Raw genomic sequence first — 7,262 nt, 5'->3', positions numbered from 1 at the left:
GCAGAGTGTATCTGATTAGAGCTCATCCCAGGTCACTTTTGTTGTTTTTGTTATTGTTTTAAATCTTGAAGATGACTGCATATTTCTAATTAATTAGAATTTATTCTTTCTATAGTAAGAGGCAGAAACTTCTGTGAAATGTAATATTAAGTGGGGAAAAGGGAAAAACACTAAATAATACATAACTTGACCAAGATTGGATGTTAATTAGGAGTAATGAAAACAGGTTTTTTTGCGCATTATATTCCCTTTTTAAAAAGTTGCTTTAAAATTTATGTTTCTTACTTTTGTTTCTAGAAACTACATATTTTCACACAAAGCCTCTACTTTCAAGCTCATTCACTCATTGATTCATTCAGGAAACATTTGCTGAGGTCCTGCTATGTACATTGGAAGTGGTGGCTCTGGAAATTTCTAACAAGGAGATAGTGAGGAACCTGATACATAAACACTGACAATAAACTATTACAAGAGTGAGGGATGGGCCTATGATTGTTTTGTTAACTAATTTTTATGCCTAGTACCTAGCACAATGTCTGAAAAATAGAAGGAATCAATAATATATTGCTGAATGGATGAATAAATGAAAGAGAGAACTGTCGACTCTTGCCAAAAGAGTAGCAGGGTTGGGGGGTGTAGAGGATAATGGGAAAGGGTGGGTTCAGGAAAATTTCTTAGAGTTGTTTAATTCTGCTTCAATGAAATGTTTAAAAGAATGAAGAATACCATTTCTGAAGCCCAGACTTGAGGACTGGCTACTTCTTTGTGGTTTGACCAAGCACCTGCCTTCAGACATATACACACAGGTGGGTTTTCCTGTCTCTAACACAGGAATGCAGGCCATGGGCATACTCTTGGCTCCTTGCATCCAGTTTTTGTGACCAGGGCACTGGTTGCCCAGTGACGGCTAAAAACATTTCAGTGCCTGCATACTGGGGGTAAAAATGTGTGGAAATGAGAATTTGGAAATTACTTTTTCCTACATTGAGCTGTGGGATGTTGTGGATTCTTGTATAACAGTAACTTGTTCAATAACCTATATTTGGAAATGAGATAACTCACTTCTGAAGGAGGGTGGGGAAGAAGCTTAAAAAGTCACATAAATTCAAGAGAGACCTCACTGTTCCCACACTGAGGGGAGTCCACAGATAGAAAAGGTGTTTTGCATACCAGTGGGGCAGAGATTTTAGGAACCATGAACATACTAACATTCCCTGATGTTCCTTTGAAAAACGAAACAAAAAATCTGGGGTCTTGCCTGGTTTTCTCTCTTCATGCGTGTGCAAGTTGTACTTTATGTATCTACATGTTTATGTGTTCCTCTTGCCTTAATAAACTTGGCCTCTCTTTAATTCTTATCATTGCTAAATCTAACTCCTTCTCGGGGTAGAATGACTTATGAGGAAAGCAAAAAAGACCCAACCTAGAATGCCAGTCATACCACTAAATATCTGGGCAACTTTCAACAAAGTTTCTGTGCTGTTCAGTGATCTTTCCATTTCTCCTCCTTCTAGGTACATGGTAGGGTTGCACTTCTGGTTGCCTTGAAGTTAAGAGGGGTCATGCACTTGTTTGGCCAATGAAAGTGGACATATGTTGTTTCTGAGTAGAAGCCTTTAGGACAGTGTTTTAGCTTCCTGGCTGCTAAAGCAATGGGTTGGCTTAAACAATCAGAATTTTTTGGCTCACAATTCGAGGTTAGGAGAAGTCCAAAATCAAGGTGTCAGTAAGGTGATGCTTTCTCCCAGGAGACTGTGGCATTCTGGGGCAGCTGCAGGAGATCCTTGGTCCTTGGCTCCTCCATCACATGGCAATGCCCATGGAGACATTTCCTGGCTTCTCCCTTCTCTTCTTCTGGGTTCTTTTGACTTCCAGTTTCTGGCTGTTCCCTGTGGCTTTCTTTGTTTCTGTGGCCTTCCCTATAAGGTCTTCAGTAACAGGATTAAGAACCATCCTGATTCAGTTGGGCTACACATTAACGGAAAGAGCCTCATCCAAAGGTTCTACTTGTAAGGCTTCACACCCACAGGAATGGATAAAGTTTAAGAAGATATTTTTCTGGGGCACCTTGCTCCAAACCATCACAGAGTCACCTTCTTGCCTTTCCCCTAACAGATTATGGACAGCCTGCTCCCTAAGTAAGCAACATGGAAAAGCGTCCCTACGGACCCAATGGATGTTTAGCATAACCAAGAAATAAACTTTATTGTTTGAGCCATTGAGATTTTGAGGTTATTTGTTATTACAACATGACCTAAACTGTCCTGTCTGATGGTTTCCTCATATGAAGAATGAATATAAGATTTACCTGAAAAAATTTGTGAGGATTATTAACTCACAGTGGGGGGTTAAAAAGCAGTGGCAATTGTTACTAGTTCCCCCATTCTCCCAGCTCTCCTTCCTACTGCCCTATCACTATCTCTACCCTGCTGTATTCCATTTACACCCTCATACTAGGTTCACTCTTGTTCATTTCATTCCATGCATATATTTTCCTTCATTTCTCCACCTCCTCCACTTTCCCTTTTTTCCTATGTCCTCTGTGGAATACTCGCTCAAACTCCCTAAACCTGTTTCTCATCTTTTTCCTCCAATTGGAAAAAGAGGATTTGAGAGTTGAAAGGGACCTCACTTCCCTAAGAATCTGCAAAAACATACCTTTCATTTCAGTTCCCTCCCATCAAGCATCCATAGACGTCTTGACACCTTGACCCTCAGCAGTACAAGTTACTACTCCTTTTGGAAGGTGCCAGTGGGCATTTCCTTCTTCAGCTGTGAGTCCATTTCCTAACGTACCAAATCACCTCTGGCCTCAAATGAACCTGTAATCATTTGGCTGCACCTACTTTATTCCTCCCCCCACACTTTGGACACTTCCCTTATCTGACACTCCCCAGCCAACACCAGCAGTGCTTCCTCTCCTTGTACTTACATTTTCTCATTTTTTCCATATAACCATTCCCAGCACTCCCTCAACATTACACTGACACCACCAGATAATCTCTGTCCCTGGAATGCCTCACCAGATGCTTTTTCTTCTCCTGCTCCTCAGGTAAATGCCAGTAGTGAAGGAAAACAATGAGCTGTACAGATGCATGAACTGCATGCTTTACAAGTTGTCTAAAACTGAAATAATTGACTTTTCTGGAGTAACTGGCAATGCTGTTCACCCATCTTAGAAACCTCTTCTCCCATGGCTTCTGTTCTCTTCCCGGCCATTCCTCACCCTCTTTTAAACAGTTCCCCTTTGTTTGCTCCTCATGTAGCTCAGAATTCCCAGAGTTTTGTTCTTAGGCCTCTTTTCTTCTTTATCTACATGCTTTCTCTAGAGGAATCTCATTTACTTCTATGACCATTTAAATGTTGATTCCTAAGTGGCTTCCATCAGCACTCTCTCCAGAGCTCTGTAAGTAGATATACAGTGTCCTACTACACATTTGGAGCTGTATGTCTCTGGGCATTTAAACTTAACGTATTTTTAAGTATATGCCTCTCTCTCCTGACCACAAGTACTATCCCTTCTATTCCTGATTTGGGTTAATGGCTTCATCAATTACCTGCTCCTAAGTTAGAAACCTTGGTGTTATTCTCACTTCCTTTCTCTCAACCCCCACATACAGTCAGCTGCCAAATCTTGTTGCTTCTAATTTTAAAATATCTTGATTCTGTTTCTTCCAAACCTTGTGCTACTGGATTAAAATAGGCCTTCATCATATCTTCTTTGGAATATTATTGCAACAGCCCCAAAATCTGTTTTCCTGGTAATAGTTTTTCCCCACCCTAGTATGTTCTCCAAGCTGCCACTGTAGTTATTTTCCTGTGTAAAATTTCTCTGTGTAAAAGCTTCTGTTGGCTCTCTATGTCTACAAGGTAAAATCCAAACACTGTCGCTTGGCTACAAAGCTCTTATAACTCTTCACCTTGTTCGCTTTTACCTTCATCCATGTTCTCCACCCACATGTTCCAGGTTCCATTGCCTCAGATTCTCACCACTTCCAAAACAAAACCATGCTTTCAGAAGTCTCTACATATTTTTTTTCAAGCTATTACTTTTCTTCCTCTCTATCCCTATTCACTTGAAAAATTCCTATATCTGCTAAAACCATGTTTAAGCATTACCTCCTCAGTGATGCCTCCCCAGATTCTCTCTGGCAGCTAGCTATTCTGTTCTTTTTGCTCTTTATATTTTATAAAGAGCACTTTATATTTTCTACAGACTTTATAGTGTAGCTCTTAATTTTTCTATTTACATATTTGTGCCTCACTAACTGTAAGCTTCTGAGTATCAGAGAACTAGATAGAAGTTGCTTAATAAATATTGGCTGAATGAATGCAAAGTTTTTTTCCTTCCAAGATGTTTTTGATATCAGTCTCTTCCTTTCTTTTCTTTTCCTTCTGCTACATCCCAAATACACAATCAACCCAAACTTGGACTATTTTAATTGCCTCTCAGGTGATCATTTGGAGAAGCACCGTTTAATATTCTAGCTACTAGCCACATTTGACTACTGAGTACTTCAAATATGGCTAGTCCAAATTGAAATGAGCTGTAATGTAGAATTCTTGCTGTATTTTAAAAATTTCGCATGAAAACAAGAATGTAAAATACCTGCTTAATAAATTTTTAAGTTATGTATATGTTGAAATGGTAATATTCTGGATATATTCAGTTAAATAAAAAGCACTATTAAAATTAATTTCATCTATTTCTTTTAAAAAAATGTGTTTACTAGAAGATTTAAAATTATATGTTGCACAATTTGTTTTTCTATTAGACATTGCTGTGACACTTAGTCTAGCCTGAATGTCATGTCTTGGTGGTAAGCCTATCTTCCGTTTCATTTTTTTTTTTTTAATCCTTGCAGTGCTAAGCAGAATTTTCTAGGGAGAAAATACTCAATAAGTAGTGTTTGTTAACTGGTTGTGGCTGGATTAACTTTCCCAAACATACATTTTTTTTTTTTTTAATCATCACGGGGCTTTATTTTTTTTTATTTTGAAATCTCATTTGAATTGGACATTTAACTCATCTACTAAAATACAAATATTGAGAAAAACCAGTTACAAGGTGTGTTCTAAGTTGCCAACAGAGCCTTTCTCTGCCATGAAAATTATGCTGTACTGAGGCATCTACCATGTGGCATATATTTGGGGGACATGATTTAACCTAAGCCACAACTAAATTCTTAGCGTCTTTCATTGATTTACTGTATTAATGCATGTCAGGAAATTAAATCTTCCTGATTATATTTTCATCACCCCAATCTATTTTTAAACATTTTCCTTATACCAGAAAGAATCAGAATAAGAATAAAAAATAAAAATAAAAATAAAAATAAAAAAGAACACCCAAATCATCCCCCCATCCCACTCTATTTTTCATTTAGTTTTTTGTCCCCATTTTTCTACTCATCCATCCATACTCTGGATAAAGCGAGTGTGATCCACAAGGTTTTCACAATCACACTGTCACCCCTTGTAATCTACATTGTTATACGATCGTCTTCAAGAGTCAAGGCTACTGGGTTGGAGTTTGGTAGTTTCAGGTGTTTATTTCTAGCTATTCCAATACATTAAAACCTAAAAAGTATTATCTATGTAGTGTGTAAGAATGTCCACCAGAGTGACCTCTTGACTCTATTTGAAATCTCTCAGCCACTGAAACTTTATTTTGTTTCATTTCGCATCCCCCTTTTGGTCAAGAAGATGTTCTCAATCCCATGAGGCCGGGTCCAGATTCAACCCCAGGAGCATTGCCAGGGAGATTTACACCCCTGGGAGTCAGGTCCCACGTAGGGGGGAGGGCAGTGAGATCACTTGTCAAGGTGGCTTAGTTAGAGAGAGAGGGCCACATCTGAGCAACAAAGAGGCACTCAGGGGGAGACTCTTAGGCACAATTATAAGCAGGTTTAGCCTCTCCTTTGCAGTAACAAGCTTCATAGGGGCAAGCCCCAAGACAACGGTCTCAGCATGTCAAGCCATCAGTCCCCAATACCGAACATACTTTTATCATGCTACTAATCTAGTTGAGGAACCTACAGAAGTTTTATTAGCATCAAAGTCAGACTGCTGTTTCACAAGCTTTCCGTAATCCTGTTGTACTTGATTAAACCAGCCTTACGTCTTATGCTTCCCAAGTAGTACACCTCTGCTCCAGCTTGTTTTTCAAGCTACTATAATCATGTTTCATGCATGCTGCTTTCCCTCATATCTCCCCACCAATCCTCATTAAAAATCCAAGCAAACCTTCAAGACCTGGCTCACAAGTTCCACCTTCCACATGATGTCTTTTCTGTTTACTGGAACTCATCCTGATGGACCCCTAATTATTGTCAGAGTCACACAGTTTAAGCTCTAACTGTTTAGTTACTGAGTGTCTTCATGGTCACTGCCATTCAATTTAAATCCACAAACATTTTTGAGCCTCTGTGCCAAGAACTGGGCTAGGCAAGCATAAGGGTCACTTTCATGCAGGGCCCTAGGTGCTAGAAACTCACCCTACAAATAAGACACAGATTCCTGCTCATTGCCTTTCTTAGCATCTGCCCCACCACAGGGCAAGAGCCATGTTTATTCTGCTTACATAAGCCCCATATTAGACGTTTCCAGTAAGCTACAACATGTGGAAGCATTCAAACTGCCTCACCTATGAAACAAACCTCATGACCCTAGGCTTTAACCAAGAATGCCTTTTTCCCCCAGTTCTCTCTTCCTGGCATTAAATATCATGGTTTATACAAATTCTTGTTATAGTAAAGTGGCACCACCCACTTCTGTTTTTAAAAATATTTTTTATTGTGAAATATAACACATATACAGAAAAGTGATACATTTTAAAATACACTTTAAATGTAGTTATAGAGCAAATTTCAAAGTATAATATGGGTTACATTTCCACAATTTCAGATATTTCCTTCTGGCTGTTCTAATACACTAGAAGCTAAAAAGAAATATCTATATAATGATTCGGTAGTCATAATCATTTGTTAAATCCTAACTTCTCTGTTACAACTCCTCCCCCTCATTTGATCATTTTCTCAATCTTCAGGGGTATTTGGGCACTGACCATTCTAACTTATTCATGATGAAAAGTGGAGTTGACATTATGGGGTAGGGGAATGCAATTGGTTGAGTTTTGGGAGAGACTAGTACCTCTAAGTTTCAGAGCTTATCTGGCATAGGAACAGTCTGGAGGACTTAAGTTTCTGAAAAATAAACTTGATAAGTAAAACTTTTGTAGAGTCTTAACTATAACCCTGGGT

Source organism: Choloepus didactylus, chromosome 7 (assembly GCF_015220235.1).
Source record: "Choloepus didactylus isolate mChoDid1 chromosome 7, mChoDid1.pri, whole genome shotgun sequence".
NCBI lineage: Eukaryota > Metazoa > Chordata > Mammalia > Pilosa > Megalonychidae > Choloepus > Choloepus didactylus.
This window is presented reverse-complemented; position numbering follows the sequence as displayed.